Here is an 18175-nt window from a genome sequence, read left to right on the forward strand (position 1 = left end):
TACCCATATGGGTATGAAAAAGGATATGGGCAATCTTTGCTTTCATAATGGCAAAATGATAATTCAGACTAAACTTCCCTCTGAAAACAATTAGTTACACAAAATAAATATTTTTTAATCTTCTTTAATACATCATAAAGTTATGGAAGTAGTAAAGAATTAAAAGACCAGTATCTGAGGGATGAAGAAAACCAGAAGTGAGTACAACATCGAAGTGTTTTTTTTCCACCTAAGTGTTATACTGATTGTGAAGGGGTGCTTATGATGCTGAGATCTTGTACCGTATATCTTCAGCCTCTTGGCTGAGAAACAGAAATTGTAGTCCATGGCTCCACAAAGGGAGGTGTTCACCACATTTGGGTTGGGACCTTGAAAGCCTTAACCCTAGTACACAAACCTCATCATTAAATCATCTGCAATCCTGAAATTGAATTGAAGTGATCTCTGAGAGTTAGTATCCCCAGGCACCTTGCAGAAACAAATAAAAATACATTCTGGAGAAAGTATCTTAGCCTTCAAATTATTTCTACAAACAATTCTGCACATATTAATATCCAACACATAACAAAAAATAACCAGGTGCTCAAGCAAACAAGACCACATGAATAAAAATCAGCAGAAACAATAGGGGGCAGAATGAAAATGATCTCCGATAAAAGGCTGAAGGAATAAGGGATAAAGGCAACGGGGCAAATTTAAATATTATCCTCATGAAACAACAAATGAAAGGGATTATAGAGTTAAATCTAGAAGTGAAAACTTTAAAATCGATATATAAATAGAAGGGCTAAATGGAGTTACAAGTGTTCTAAGATTCCTATTAGAATGTCTGGGACAGGGCGGCTGGGTGGCTCAGTCAGTTAAGTATGTCTGACTCTTGATTTTAGCTCATGTCATGATCTCAGGGTTGTGAGATCGAGCCCCGCATTGAGCTCCATGGTGGACACAGAGCCTCCTTAAGATTCTCTCTCTCCCTGTCCCTCTGTCCCCCTCCTCTCTCTCTCCCGCTCTTAAAAAAAAAAAAAAAAAAAAAAGTCTGGGACAAGGAAAAGTACAAATTAGCATTATCCTTATCCTTAATTTATTTTTCTAGTCTACAGATCTTTTTAAATGTTATTTTGGCACTTCTTTTTTGTGGTATAATTTATATACAGTAAAACTGCCACTTTTCACGTGCAATTTCTCTAAGTTTTGACAATGGTAGTCATGTAACTACCACCAGATTCAAAATTAGAACAGTTCCATCAGCCCATACAATTCCCTTGCATCCCTTTATAGTCAAATCCTCCTCCAATTCCTGCAACTACTGATCTGTATTCTATCCCTATAGTTCTTCCTTTTCTAGGATAGCATATAAATGAGAGCCATATAGAATATAGCCTTTTGAGTCTGGCTTCTCTCACTTAGCATGATGTACTTGAGACCCATCTATGCTGCTGCATGCAGCTTGTTTGTTTATATTGCTGAGTACTACTCCACTGCATGGATGTACCACAGTTTATTGATTCACTCTCCAGTTGAGGTACATCTGAGTTGTTTCCAGTTTTGAACAATTACAAATAAAGTCACTATAAACATTTGCATACAGGTTCACACATAAGTTTCCATTTCACATGGGTAAATATCTAGGAATGGGATTGCTGGATAATACTAGATTTTAGTAAGTTAAGTATGCATGTGAAATACGTCTATTTGGTAGGACAAGGAATAGGAAAATGACAGCACCTCAGATCATCTTGCATCTCACGTACCTTCCTTATGGTCTCAATGATGTTCTCCTTACTCATTCTTTCATTATTACTCTAGTAAGATTATTACAAAATACTGGATATTGTATTTGTCTACTGGATTTGTATTTTTGTCAAGTCATCAAGTGAAGAGGAAGGAAATAAGAGATAGGATTTCTAATAAAAATTATAGTAAACCAAGAAGTGTAATAAATCTTTCAATTTTGTGAAAAAATAAACATTACTTCCCCTGACTATTCAATAATTAGAATAGGTCTAAAATAAAATAGCTAACTGTATGCTGGAAGAATAAAAATGCTGTATTTTCATTGCAAAATTAAGGCCATTATGAGGACAGCTGTTTGAATTCCTACTCCTAGTCCTATAAAATGCATATGGTTAACTGGTCAGTAGGAATGGAATATTGAAAAAAGTAGAATGCAGATAACCAGAGAAATGTGTGAACTGTTAAAAGATAAGCTTTTTTGATTTGGGATAATTTGTGTGTAATGTTTTTTTTAGACACTGAAATGAGGAAAAGTTCATAGCACTTGGCAAACATCTTTTTCTTCGAACTAAATCTTTTTGGAGCTGTGGCTATACTTTAGGCATGTTCCCTAAAAGAGTTGAAAGAAGGATTCCACATTAAAATGCAAATTAGTATCCAATGAAATATCATTTGAAAGTTGATTGACATTGAAGCATCCCTGAAGTAACAAAATAAAGGTTGAGATAAGCAGGACTAATATTTTTATTATGGTTCCTGCTGACACCTGCTGGTTCAATTTTATCTTCCTCCTTAATATATATTGATGTGTTAAAAGTCTCAGATATGAAGCTTTGTACCACATAAAACAGAATCCTCAGATTAATCAAGGGACCACCAACTCAAAAACTAAATGAGCACACATCAGTCAACTAATCGCTTCCCATATCCACTGACTTACTGAAATCAGTGTTGTGGCTTTACTGTAACTCAATTCCCAGTGAATTTAATTAATTAATTAAACTATTACCTAATATTTTGATTCTGCATTCTTTAATTCTGAGACTTAATTCTAAGATTAAAGTTACATTTTTTACTTAAACTGTAAAAGGTAGTGGATCACATTATTAGAACCCAAAAATGCCAAAAAGTGGATGTCTTTAAAAATATACAGGTAATTTTTTGGTTTGCTTTAGCAAATCCAAAATCCTATACTTGTAAAATAGTAATACATGGCACTTACTAAGGTCTCAAAATTTTACTCTCTCCACACCCTCCTCCTTTCCCCTAAACTCATTATAAAATAATATGGAAAAGAAGTGGCACTTTCTTCCTCCTTGAAACTTCAGTGTTTCATACTCTTAACATAAAAAAATAATAATAATTAAATGTCTCTTTAAGAAAAAGAGATACTACATAATAGTAAGCCACCTTTTTAAAAAAAAATTTTGTTATGTTAATCATCATACATTACATCATTAGTTTTTGATGCAGTGTTCCATGATTCATTGTTTATGTGTAACACCCACTGCTCATGCAGAACATGCCCTCTTTAATACCCATCACCAGGCTAACCCATCCTCCCACCCCCCTCCCCTCTAGAACCCTCAGTTTGTTTCTCAGAGTCCATAGTCTCTCATGGTTCGTCTTCCCCTCCAATTTCCCCCCCTTCATTCTTCCCCTCCTGCTATCTTCTTTTTTTTTTTTTTAACATATATTGCATTATTTGTTTCAGAGGTACAGGTCTGTGATTCAACAGTCTTACACAATTCACAGCGCTCACCATAGCACATACCCTCCCCAATGTCTATCACCCAGCCACCCCATCCCTCCCACCCCCCACCACTCCAGCAACCCTCAGTTTATTTCCTGAGATTAAGAATTCCTCATATCAGTTAGATCATATGATATATGTCTTTCTCTGATTGACTTATTTCGCTCAGCATAATACCCTCCAGTTCCATCCACGTCGTTGCAAATGGCAAGATCTCATTCCTTTTGATGGCTGCATAATATTCCATTGTATATATATACCACCTCTTCTTTATCCATTCATCTGTCGATGGACCGCTTGGCTCTTTCCACAGTTTGGCTATTGTGGACATTGCTAGTAAGCCACCTTTTTACTTATCTTTTTACTTGTTCTTACTGTTTCTCTAGTTCAGCAAACCTAGTAAGAAATAGACTCCATATATCACTATTAAATAGAGACCATACCTAAGGATACATAGGAGCAAGCCAAAACAAAATGTGCAGGGGAGGCTGAATAAATACTTTCCCTTCATTTCTTAATTATGCATTAATATATTTTTCCCATAGTAAATAATTATTTAAACCTAAATATTAGTTATTTTCTAATATATGATTTTGAATAAAATTAATCTTGAGTACATGCTATGAATCAGCCAACCCTGGTTGGCCATCAGGATCATGTGTGGAGGCTTATGAGTTTTTTTATTTGGCTGCTTGCCCACCCCACCCCCACCCACCCAATCCCATCCTCTGATTCTGACTGGACAGGTCTTGAGTGAAACCTATACTTCTCCGTTAAAAACCAAATAAATAAAATGGCAGATAATGGTGATGCACAACTAGATTTGAGAACTACACAGTGTTTGAATGTAACAGGTAGTGGGTTCAGTCAATATGCAGTTTAGCTCTTTGTGTCCAGCAGTGTCACTGTGGCTGAAAACGATGAGCGACGGCTGCCAAACTGCCCCCTGCATTGGCCCCGCAGATAAGGCTGTTTCAGACTCAGGCAAAGCACATGAAGGAAGCGGCTCATGCTCAACTTCTTTCTGAGTCTAAACCGGATCCAAACAGAAACAAGCAACAGTGTTTTTATTGAAGGCACTGACTGGTAACTTAGTGGAAGGAGGAGAAAAGGGGAACAGCAGCTGCAGCAGGAGTTCTGGACGATCCCAATGGGTTCCTGCTGTTGTCAATACTGTTATTCTCATATGTTGTTACGTATTTTTAAAAAAGGAAAACTGAGGCAGAACGCAAACACCTCAGGCATATACAGAAGTCTCTTGTGAATATCTCCTCCTCCTTTTTTAAAACTGATCTGAAGTCCTCCACTAGTTTCAAATTCATATATAAACTGATTTACTCCCCAAATTAGAACATTGGAACAGCTATTTCAGACAATATCTATACATGAGCTTATTTTTAAAATAATAAAGATATAGGTCTAAGCTACTGAACTTAAAAAAAAAAATTAAGCATCTTAATATTTGCCAGTTTAAGAGACATGTGCCAAAGTACATTACAGCACAGCAAAAAATAAATATTAAGACATGCTCTCATCACTAGAGTTCTCTATTGTATCATCAAAATATAAAGACTACTACTCTTCTGAAAAGGATCTACGCAAAAACAAATTCAACCTCTGTCACTTTCTGACCCACGGATTAAACTAATGCCTCTTTTCCGAGCTCTTGTTATTAGCAGCCCCTGCTTTAGGCATTCTTCTATTATTTCTGCCACTACTGTTCTTGCCATAGTATTTTACTGATTAGGAAGTGTTTTCCTATACATAATGTTACTTACCTACCCCTTTCAATCCCCCCTTTAAAAACAGGGGTTTTGCCCTCCAAAATCCAGTAAAACTGACTTGAGTCAACAACAGGATCATGTTCCCTTCTTTCGTAGAGTTAGCAATGTCCCACAGACAGAAATCCTTGCTTCTCTTGGGCGTTAAAGAAACAGAGTTCTTAAGTGTTTGTCTAAAACACTGATTCTCAAACTTTTCCATGAGCTGGAGGACAAAGCCTACTCCTGGAAGTTGGGAATGTGGCTAGAAGTCCACGTAAAGGAGAAATCCATTCAGAGTCTACTTTCTCTTTTTAAAAGATGAGGAACAGTTTTCATTCCCCTCTTCGTTATATAAAACATTTTCCCCCCAAAAATCTGCAAGTGTAACTGATGCCCCAGGAAGAGGGTTTCAAGCACCAGGCTCATGAGGTGCAGACCTAAGTGAACAAGACCTGTAATAATGGACACTCTATCCCAAATCTCAGCATTGCAGAATCTAAAGGGATGTGATACATCCTCTATTTCAATCCCCTTCAATTTTATATAATAATTCTAATTGCAAAGATTAACAGACTTCAGAAATTACTGGCAGGAGGGGAAAAGGGTTACAAATGCCATGTGAGAGTTTGGAAAATTTCATCTTAAGTATTTTATTTTAAAAGCACTTGTAATTCCAATTTGTCAGTTCTAGCTTAAGAAAAAGAAGAAGTATCGAGAAGGCTTTTTTACCAACAAATTTTTGTTTTGTTTTGTTTTTCTTGAGCCTCCTCATCCCTGACCTGAGAGTTGTTTGGATGAGGGGGAGCTCGGAGGGCACAGCAGGAACCCTGCCATTTCAGGGACTCCTGGGGAGCCCACGCAGTGCAAATGGAAGGAAGAGCATGGGAGCTGAGCACCGCCTGCTTCTGAGGCTGTGCGCACAAACACTCCAACCCAAAAATAACACCTTCCAGAGGAGTAAGTTTCCACACTGAGGGCTGGGGCGAGTGACTCAATGATTGACAGGGGATTGCTAAAAGAGAGGAGAGCGCCAGACCATCCCTCTCCAGTCATCCTTGTGAACAAAGACTGGGTCACATTTTTTTCATATTCCTGACAACACCTACAACGGCACTAAAACTCTAATATGATGATTGATGCCTGTGAGCACTGAAATCCTCAGCCGGTGTAACTAACGTGGAAGCAATTCGTGCTGCTGCGGCCACGAATGAGTTATTTCTGGTTTGGAAAGATACGTGGCTGAAGTACCTCTGACTCTTTAGGTACGGCCAAAAAGAGTCAGCAGACTGGATGCCCTAAGATGAATGATTGTAATAAACTGTCCTCAGACATGAAATTTTAGCTTCGTGCTAAATCCAAACTGCTGTGTTCTTTGTGATTGCCACAGAGTTTATAAAAAGCCTTTTGCTGAACAAAGGGCTCCCCAATTCTGATGGCTTTGAACCACAGTTTGTCTCAAACCAGTTGCAATATATGACCTATTTTGAAATAAAGCTTAAATGTGACTTTTCAAGTGTTTCTTGTTAATGGTCACTGTGTGGCAAGGCACACCTCCCACCCCTTACTGCTTCCTCGACACTTAACACATCTCCAGTGCAGAAATGCTGAATGTCTCTCAGTGTCACCTGCATTCTCCCGACACACCATCAACAGAGTGAGGTTCCAGAGAGAGAAGAAATGGGAGTAGAAAAGCAATTTTAAAAATCAAGTGAGGACAACAAGAGAGAAGACAGAGAAAAAAATGCATTTTTTAAGCTATAGCCGATTCCTTAGAATATTAATGATGGATTCTATAAAAAGAACTGAATCTCTTAAGTTTGATCATCTAAAACAGAGATCAACAAACTTTTTGTATAAAGGGCCAGATGGTAAACATCTTAGGCTTCAAGGCCATACAATCTCTGCTGCACTCACTCAACTCCATAACGGCAAAGCAGCCACAGAGAATATACAAAGGAAGAGGACTGGCTGTGTTCCAGTACAACTCTATTAACAAAAAAAGGTAGTGGCCACATTTGGCCCATAGGCCACAGTTTGTCAACCTTTATTCTGAAGTAACGTTTGTTACATTTTGGCCCAATGAAATTCTGGGGCCTCAGAAATACTGTATGGATCCTTGTTATCTGAAACCCTCTGTACTGAGCTTAGGGCTTGCCCATTTCCAACATAAATTCCTGGTTTTTCAAATGGAATTAATAAAATGAGTTGCTATAAAACAAAAGACAGACCTATTAAATTCATACTGATGTAAGAATAAAATATTTTGTGGTTATCCTAAATACTTCATAAATTTAGATATGCCCCATGGAATGATTTCCAGTGGGGCTCATTAATTTACACTTCTGTTATTCCCTCCTTACCACAATGCACACAAATATAACCCTCTCCCACTAAAAAATCCACAAATTAATAAAATTATATATGGAACATACCCCATGCATCACATACCACAAGCATCACTATCAAAAATTCTATGGATCCCAACAACCCAATATGACTAAGTACAAAATCGGGGGAAGGCACCCAGCTAGTCTATTATCACAAATAATTCAAGAAACCAAAGAGAAAGCAGTTGACAAGATAAAAAGCAAAGCAGAGATTCTGGCAGACTCGTGGTGCTGGGGAATTCCCACCTGAACAGAGTGGGAACAGAAAGCATGAAGGAGCGGAGGTCTGGGTAAACACCCTAGACATTCAGCCAAGACCTCTAAGATAGACCAGCCTCCCCTTGATTAAGATAAAAGGCGGTATGCCCACCAGGAAAAAAACTGAATCTTCTCTGGAGATGGTGACACCATTCAGAGTCTCTACAAGTTTTCATACACATCTGACATGCAATTAAAAAAAAAATCACCAGGCTAGCCAAGAAATCATACATAGAACCTAAAAAAAGGGTGGGGTAGGGGGAGCAGACAACAGAAACAGTCTACAAAGTGAACCAGATTTTAGAACCATGAGAGACGAACTTTAAAATAATTTTGATTAATATGTTCTATAGATTAGCTGGAAATAAGGAGAATTTCACCCAAAAACAGAAATTTATAAAAAGAGACAAATGTACTATCCACGACAGAAACAAACAAAAGTACTGATTTAACGCTGGCTCAAACAGATCAAAGATGTGTGGCAATCTCCAGGGTGTTCACTAATAGAATAGTGAAAGAATATATAACTAGCAAGGTAACAGGGCAGGGGGTAGAATAACAACGACAAAATAGGAACGATTAAAAAAGGAAAGCAAAACAGGAGGGCAAAATAGGAACAAAGAACTGAACAGCTAAAAATAAATAATAGGCTTAAGTCCAAATCTATCAGTAATGACATTAAATGTAAATGAACTATAAGCTCCAATTATAAGACAAAAATGATCAGATTTTTTAAAATTCTAAATGCTTCTAAGATATGTCTTACATAGTGGAACACAGGAAGATATTTTCCAAGAATGTAAAAGAAATACTATGTGAACACTGGCCCAAAGAAAGCTAGTGTAACTAACTTTATATTAGACAAAGTAGTTAAGACAAAAGGCATTGTTAAAAATAAGGAATATTTCATAAAAATAAAAGATACAATAAGACAATAAGACACAACAATTCTACATTTAAATAACACCGCCTAAAACTATAAAGCAGAAACTAAAAGAACTAAAAGGAAAAAAGACAATTCTACAATCAAGAGTTACAGGTTTTAAAATATCTCTCCAAGCAACAAACAGAACAAGCAGACCAAAAAACTAAATAGCATGTGTTGGAAAGAGTTAAACTGCCCAATAACTAATTAATAGCATTAAGTGCATGCACTGGAAAAGAACAAAGTCTGAAAAATCGATATCCAGCATCTGCAGTGGATGCTGTGGTGTGCCCTCCAGAGAGCTTTTGAGGACAGAGGCACTCGTTCTCCAAGCTGCAGGGAGTAATGGCTGCTCGGGGCTCACAGCTGAGTCCCTCTCTAGGCAGCTGCATCCAATGACTGGTCACTGTGAGGGTACAAAGATCCAGACCCCTTGCATCAATCTGAGACAATCCTGAAGGGCTATGCTAGCTCCTGAATGGTCCCATGGGACTGGCTGAAGCCTTTGTTGCAAACCACACTGCAATTCAGCTCCTTCTGCCCAGTCCTGTTTCCTTCCCAGCTTTCACTGGAACAAGTCTTTTGCTGATATTTTGGAAGGGCAGGGGGGGTGGTTTGACAAGAAATTTAGCTTATGTTTGGAAAACTAGGTCACATGATCAATCTTAGCTGAAATATAGGCTGGGAGATGACTAATTTGCTTTTTAGCATCTGTGGCAGAAGTATGCAAGGGAGAGGGTGGGAATGGATGTGGGGTTGGTCAGTCTGTGGTGTCTGCCTCAGTGACCATGGGTGCCAGAGCTAACCTGAATAAGCCTCAGTGTCCTCTTGGGGATAGCAGTAGCACCCACTAGGTGGGACTTGGATTTTTCATGTATTATTAAATCTTTCACATCTAGAACAGTATCTTATGAATGTATTCATTCAGAATTAATAAATGAAGATCATTATGAGAATACATGAATAATGCATTTAAGGCACTGAGTCCAGTGCTTGACATTTAGTAACTACAAATGATATCTACTTTTGTTTTCAATGTATGCAGTGATTAAGTGTATCAATTTATTATACAAGCATAAATAGAAATTTTCACAATTTGATTGTATTTGTCATATTTTGTCACTTAATGTGTAATTGAAGGTTGTTTTCCTGACAATTAACATTTCTAAAAGAATAGTTTTAATTAATATGGTATCTGCCTTACTATGTAGATATAGAGATAGAGATACATGAGTGCTGTTTCTGTCCTTCCCCCTTTCTCCCTGCCTGCAATGTGGATGTGATGCCTCACGCTCAAGCAGCCATGTTGTTCCATGAGAAAGACAAAGAATCAGAGAGATACCAGCCCTGACCTCGATGAACATTACACCAAAGCCAGCAGCCATCTACACTTCCAGATTTCTCATTATCTAAGAAAAATAAACCCCCTTTTTTGTGTGTGCCATTGTTGTTACTTGAAGCTAAATGGATTCCTAACAGATTTGTCACACAGCTAGTGAATAAGTAACAGAGATTCAAAACTAGGTCCGTCTCCAAAGCATAAAACTGGATAATTTTTCTAGGAAAGCTTATTCCAAACTGTAAATACATAGATTTTCCACATATAAATGCTTGTTTCAAAGATAGCTATAATTTGTAAAAAATCAAGAAGATAAATCATCCAAGCATTCTGTTCTCTTGTCATTTTTCTTACTTGATTGTTGTACTCAATAAACTTATATGACCCTTTCCTGACTTTTAAGGATAGCTTTTTACACACTATCTTGTGAACAATAATGCCCTTGAGCTGTTTCAGAAGCATTAAGCTTTAGAATTAATAATATTAAACTTCTCCCAATTTTCCTAGAATATGGGGGTGCATAAGAGTCTGGAGTATTTTTAATTGGCAAGTTATTAACTTTTAATCTTCACATTAAGACCTAAATCTGGGAAGATAAATCCTTCTGGAAACAAGCAGTAACAGAAGATACATCAGTAGATACCTTTTCATTAAAAGAAGTATCTCTGATAACTGAAAAATTACTTTTCCTCCTTAAATATGGTATATTAATAAATGTCTTCTTCAAATAAAAAATACTCATATTCAGGTTAAATTTAAAAATCAAATTAAAATTTGATTTTAAAAAGTCAATCCTTGCCCTCTTTCAGTTTACAACAATAAGGGAAATATTTTTAGTGGTTAAAACTGGTAACTGTCTCGAATCCTCTAGAATAAGCATCCATAACACATTCCTGTTAAATCATGTATACACGACCAAACTCAAGGACAGTCAATAGGGTCAATTCCACAAACACATATCCAATGCTTTGACCGCACTAGGTCCTATGAGGAGGTCAAGATGCCCTGTCCTTTCAGTCTAGTGAGACATACAAACATGTCAATTATTACAAATGTATGCACAAGTGCTCCTGGAAGCACAGAGGCCTTTAAGTTGAATAGAAATAGGGATGGTGACGGTATTACCAGAGCCAAGAAGGCTTCCCACTGACCTCCAATCATTGTGTCTTTCCTTCTTCCCACTACTCTCCACTGACTATCTTTACCAATAGCAAATAGCAAATCACTATCTCAGGCCCAGCCTCTCCTATAAACAGCTCCACCTGGATTTCCTATAGACACCACAAACTCCATATCCAAAAGTGAGCTAAACATCTTCCCCCACAAACTGCCTCCAACTATTTTCTACTTCAACTGATAAACACTACCATCCACCTGGTCACTATGATGGAACCTGGAGTATCTTTCATTCAACCCTGTCTCCCCCACATCCAATCACAAATGATTATTATTAATTACCAAGTGGTAACAATAAGAGCAAAAATAAATAGAAAATAAAGACTATAAAACTCCACAAAACTAAAAGCTGAATCTTAAAAAAAAAAAAAATTAAGAAAGACAAACTTATGGCAAGATTGATCAAGAAAAAAGAATGCAAAGATAAATAAGAAGACTCTCAGGGGGCATAACTACAAATCCAGTAGAATAAGAAATGTGGGGAGAAGGAGAGAAGAATACAAGCAATAGTAAGAAGAATTATTTATGTCAATAAATGTAAAAGCCTTAGATGAAATGGACAGTTTCCTAAAAAACATGTGTGTGCTTGTATGTCTACAAAACTAATTCTAAAATATGAAAGAAAAAGAAACCAAAAATAGCCAAGAGATTTTTGGAAAAATACCACCAAAGTAAAAGGCCTTTTCCAAACAGATGTCAAGACTCATTGAAAGTACCACTGAAGCAGGAAAAAACAAGACCAATGGAACAGAAAAATAGCCCAGAAACACAACTGCTCATGTATGAAAACTTTGTGTCTGACAAAACAGGCATTACACTTTAAGTGAAAGAAATACAGACCATTCAGTAAGTGGTATGGAGACAAATGGTTATCAATTATTGTAAATAAGAAAAAAATACACCTACATGCTACATACATAAGAATTATCACCTTGCAGGGGAATAAAGACCTAAATGTCAAAATTAAAACTTTAAATTTTTTTGAAGAAAACAGACAATTGTCTTCATGGCATCAAATTAGAAAGAAATATACTTCAGGATAAAAGGTACGACCATTAGACACTGATAAATCCAGTCTATTCATCAAAAAATACAACCAAAAAAGTGCAAAAAGAAGTCACAGACCAGGAAAAAAAAAAAAAAAAAAGACTCGTAATATATACAACCAACTTAGAATTAGCATCTAGGATTTGTAAGGAATTCAATAAACAAAAGATAACCCAATTTTTTCAAGACTGGCAAAAGACATAGAAAGGTAATTTTCCAAAGAGCATTTGAAAAAATATTCAATCTCAGTACAAATCAAGGATACGCAAATTAAATTAACAATAGAATACCATTTTGGATCCACCATCAGGCTAAAAACTTTACATTCTGGCAAAATAAAACCAAGCTATGGAGCAACTGGAACTCATATACTGTTAAGTGGAGGGCAATGTCCCCATGACCCCCCAATTCCCCTTCTGGGTAATATATTCCAAAGAAACTCCCACATGGGCACAAAAGATATACACAAGAATGTTTAGGGCAACAATGTTTATAACAGCAACTGTTGGAAAAAGCATTGGCTTTTGCCAGCCCCTACCCACCCCACCAACCCCAGAGGAGAGTAACAGCTTGGGACTGCTTCACGGGTTAGGTTCCCAGTTTGAGGGCTCCTAATCCACCAAGTTAAAATAAAAATGACTTGCAAACTTGAATGTTGATCTCAGTTGGTGTTTCAAAACACTTTAAAAATATAAAAGTGATACTGTGAGATACATCAAAGAAAGTAACAGCTAATGCACCAAAGAAAATACTATATAAAATCTACGACTACCCCTTTACTATTTACCTAATAGAAAACACAGCAAAATCCTTCTGCGGGCTTAGAAAAGTCAATACTCTAATAAGTTCCACTTGTTGCCAATGAAATAAAAATTATCATCCTTCTCTTCTTGGACCAACCTCCTAATAGATGGTGGAATTAAAGAACAACAAAAAATATTTCCAGGAAGAAAAAGACTAAATTTCTAAATTTATAATGATGATAATAATTATTCATTTAGAAAAACTGTGTTTTAATTCTAGCATTTAATAAAACAGCACATTCAATTAAGTATGAATTTTGTTAAGTCTTAAGCCATCTAAAAGCATTAAAGAAAACTAACGGCATAAAAACTCCACAGGGTACAGATTTAGGAAGGTGGAGGCACGCTGAAATTTAGAGGAGTCTCTAAGAGTCTATTAAATTTGTTACAACAGACTGAAAACTGGCAACAGGTTCCCATATGACTACCCTAAAATGAACTAAACTACAGGTTTTCACAGTGGATTTTGATGGCAATTCTGATATTAGGGATTTGGGGTATTTTTTATACATTTTCAGGGGGAAAAAAACAATGCTCAAGGAATATTTTCATCAGAACATTTCATCTGTTTCATTTGTTTCAAGTATAATACCAGCACTTTTGGAAATAATATGACTAAGAGTATAGGAAAGAATTATTCATGGTATTTGGAAATGGTTAATTTCATGTATCAAGTTTACTGGGTCATGGGGTGCCCAGATACTGGTTAAGCATTATTTCCAAGTGTGTCTCTGAGGGTGTTTCTGGATGAGATTAAGGTTTGAATTGGTAGACTTGAATTAAGTAGACAGTCCTCCCCAATGTGGGTGGGCCTCAGCCAATCCTTTGAGGACCTGAATAAAACAAAAAGGCTGAGCAAGGAAGAATCCACCCCTTCTGAATGATGACTGAGCTGGAACACTGGTTTTCTCCTGCCCTGGGACTGGGGCTTATACCATGGCTCTACTAGTTCTCAAGCCTTCAGACTTACACTACAAGTTATACCACTGGCACTCCTGGTTCTCAGACCCTAGAGTTTGTACTAGAACACACAAAATGGGTTCTGGTTCTAGGGTCTTGGACTCCGACCAGAACTATACCATCAGCTTTCCTGGGCCTCCAGCCTACAGATGACAGATTTCAGAACTTCCCAATCTCCATAATCATGTGAACCAATTCATTACAATAAATCGTGTGTGTGTGTGTATGTGTGTGTGTGTGTGTGTGTGTGTGTAGAGCTAGAAATACAGCCAGTTGCATAGGTTGAGATAACCACATATACAGAGAGAGGTATATGTGCATGTGTGTAGGTGTATCCTATTGGTTCTGTTTCTCTGGAGAACCCCCAACAGTATTGTATTCTTGAATTAACATTTGTTTGCAGAGCAATACAAATCAAATAATTAAGTAAACACAAAATAATGATTCCCCTTTTTTTTAAATAATTGAAACCTAAAGTTTTAACTTTTAAATCAGTTAGTATACAAATTCTTTATTCATTCTGACAACTTCTTAAAATCAATTAAATGCTATTCAATTTATAATTTTTAAAGGCCTATCATCAGAGCTTAGTAGCTATTCTGAGTATAATTCTAAAAATACAATGCAGCCTCACAAGGAATGAATAAAATAATTTTAAGTTGTTGACTCTAAAAGAATAAATATTTTGAAATATTTTGAAACATAAAATTAGCCTTCATCTTAAAAGCCCTTAACATTAATCTGAATGTTTAAGGAGGTCTGTAAGTGGGTCATGAGATATTTGCTCCCAGGCTGAAAATCTGTATACAAATTGTTCCCTGGAAAGGATTTTCAACCAAAAGTTATAAAAACCAAAAGAAGGATTAATAATGGAAAGTCTGACCTAACATCAGCCTGACTGCTATGATGATATTCTACTCAGCAGTAGAATGATCCTTAGTTCTCAGAGTATGAATGATCCTTAGTTCTTTCAACTTGAGAGATGCCGATAATCTACCTTTTCTCTCAATTGTGCTTTATGTATAACTAATCAAATTATAAGATGTTGGTTCATACAATCAGGGACTTACTATATCATAACTAACAAAAATAACAAAAATTGTAAATGTCTATCATTTTTCATTCTCTTTTCCAATGCAATACTAGAACCAGTTAAATCTTAATTCAAAATATGTATTAAGCCACATTTAAACTAAATTTTAACACTGATATACTTCCTAAGCAAATCGTTAGTTTAGGACTTTGAAAAAAGACTCAAGAGAGTAATAATTTCACTGAAATATCACTGGCATACAAATCTTATTTATAATCTACAAATGATTATTTTCTACTCATTCAAGTAAACTTGGTTCAGGGTAGTAAAAAGAAAACATGAGAGTCAACAGACATGGATCCAAGATCTGGTTCCACTACTTACACATATAACCTGCCACATGTCACTGAACCTCAACGAGCATCAGTTTTCTTCTTTGTGCAAAATGGAGATGGTGACACTTCCGTGACCTACATCACAGATGACTCGATAACATAAATTATGAATATATTTTAATAACTCTGAAAGCAGAACTTAAATGTAATAGATTACTGTACTATGATATGTGTGTTACTTGAAAAATACCTATTCTTATATTTTAGATATTACCTAAAAAATAACGTCAGGAAGCCAGTCTGTCATGGGTCCCACATGTCCCTGTATGGTCTCACTGAGTACAACAAACTACAAGGTGCGCTGACCTTGAGCCCCTTCTATATCTAGTGACCAAGGTAACCACAGTGTAACTTCAGCACAACTGCTCATTTCCTAGGTGACCGTTGACACGTTTGGTTGCTACTTGCTACAAAAGGTGCTGAGCCCTTAGTCCTATGTTTCTCAGCTGCAACTCAACTCCCTGCAAGCACAGCCACCATCCAGGTGCATCACGTCTCACCATGGTACTTGGGAGCAGGAAAACCAGCACTACCCGGACGGATGCTCTAGCTGTTTGTGTATTTTAAAAACTGTCTTGCTCTTATAGCTAAGTCTCACTGCCTACTTTCACACCTATGAAGCTGTGGCAAACCAATCTGCTTGCTTACTTAGTCATTTCCTTTGGGATCTTGTTACTTCATGCATTCTCTATGTGGTTTGGGTTCTTCCTGAAATATCTTGGTGCAAGTAGTATGCTGAGATATGAGACAGACAATGATTTTTTGGAACTCCTCCAAAAGGGCCCAGCTAGAAGACAATGTAGATATAATTGTTAAAACAGGAGTCCCCTGAAAAGAAATGGATGGAATCAGGGGTGCCTGGGTGGCTCAGTCAGTTAAGCGGCTGCCTTCAGCTCAGTTCATGATCCCAGAGTCCTGGGATCGAGCCCCACATCAGGCTCCCTGCTCCGCGGGAAGCCTGCTTCTCTCTCTGCCACTCCCCCTGCTTGTGTTCACTCTCTCGCTGTGTCTCTCTCTGTCAAATAAATAAAATCTTAAAAAAAAAAGAAAGAAAGAAATGGATGGAATCAGCACCAAAGAAATTCGGTCCAGAAACTGAACTATGGGAGCCCCAAAGCATACACCTGGTTGAAACCAAAAATGCCTCTACAGATCCAAATTTCTCCATGGAAACTACAGAGGTAAGTGGCAACCTTAGAACACATTACTCCTTCAGTACCTTCACTACCTAACCTTGTGCCCTTGCACCCTGATTTACCAGCCTTTTAAGAAAAGGGGGACCAGAGACAGACCCATTCCCAAGGGAGGACTGCAGGGGAAGAAGAGACAGGGTGGGAGAGAGAAGCTTTTCTGGCTTTTTTGGATACTGATGCTTAAGTGGGTATCTCGTCAGCTTCTCTTGAAGGGCAGAAGCCACACATTCAATTGGCTGAAGTTGCAAACAGAATAAAAGTAGAAGTTCCTGGAACAATGCAGGTGGGGACATTTGGATCCTTGTTGTGCACTGCTGCTGGGGCTCCTCTCATTGCTGAATGTACACTTGCTACTGATGTCTGACGTACTGCAGTTGTACCGTGAATGTGCATGAAATCCAAGGGGTCTTTTCTCAGCGTGGAAGATGTGCTTGTTGGAGGGGATCGTAGGACAAGTGCATAACAGATTCCCTAGTCAGGCAGTCCTCTCCCATGTTACACAACAAAAACAATATGGAATTCCAGAAGGAAAAAAAAAAAAAAAGAAATCACCATTTTGATTAAAAACCTCAAGGCAGTAAGAATTTTGAGAGATGTGAAATTTCAATAAAATCACCTTGTGTGGCCTTGTGAAAAAGACTAATGGGAGCTGGAGGCCTACAGTGGATTGCCAGCAACTGAGTTCAGTTGTGCCCTGTTGCTCTGGTTGTTCCCAATATTGTGACTGTGAATGAATCAACTGCACAAACTGAGGACACTGGGTATGCCTTCTTGGCCATTGCTAATGCCTTCCTCTCTCTCTCTCTCTCTCTCTCTGCCAATGCCTCTTTCCTAATCCCTTTGATACTATAAGATCAGTATCAGTTTACCTTCACCTGCAGGTTCCAAGACAGGTTTACTATGTAGCCTCAGAGGTACCTGAATTCCCTTGCTGTTTCCACCAGTGCAGTGTGGAAGAAGCCCTTGCCCTTCAGGAAAGACTTGGTTCCACTACATTCGTGATATCATGCTGACTGACAGGCTCAAAGAAAGAGCAGGTGGCAATGGCTTTAGAACAAAAACTGACTCACATGAAAGCCCAGGGGTGGTTCATTAATCCTGATAAGACACAGGGACTTGCAAATTCCAAGGCAAATTCTTGGGAGCAATGAGGGCTACCCTGAGTCAGTAAAGGAAAAATTACTCATCCTCTGCCCTCCAGCTACCAAAAAGGAGGCCTGGCAGTAAGTTGGACTGTGGGGACTAGAGACAACATGTGCCCCAACTAGGCTATCCTACTAGGGTTACACAGACTTCTGGTTCCATAAAGCAGTACAAGTACTGTTCCCTGGCAGGAGAGTTCATGCCCTACGGCAAATGGTCAGCAACTGATCCTTAGTTTTCGCCAATGAGACTATGCAAGCTCTAGA

At 37.7% G+C, this 18175-nt stretch overlaps 1 protein-coding gene across 3 annotated transcripts in view; it reads right to left on the minus strand.

Annotated features, from left to right (window-relative positions):
• NEK7 (NIMA related kinase 7) overlaps window positions 1-18175 on the minus strand; it is a 165196-nt gene that overhangs the window by 107323 nt on the left and 39698 nt on the right. The gene's annotated exons all lie outside the window — the stretch shown is intronic.

Source organism: Mirounga leonina, unplaced genomic scaffold (genome assembly GCF_011800145.1).
Source record: "Mirounga leonina isolate KUSES-001 unplaced genomic scaffold, KU_Mleo_1.0 Mir_154, whole genome shotgun sequence".
Taxonomy (NCBI): Eukaryota; Metazoa; Chordata; class Mammalia; order Carnivora; family Phocidae; genus Mirounga; species Mirounga leonina.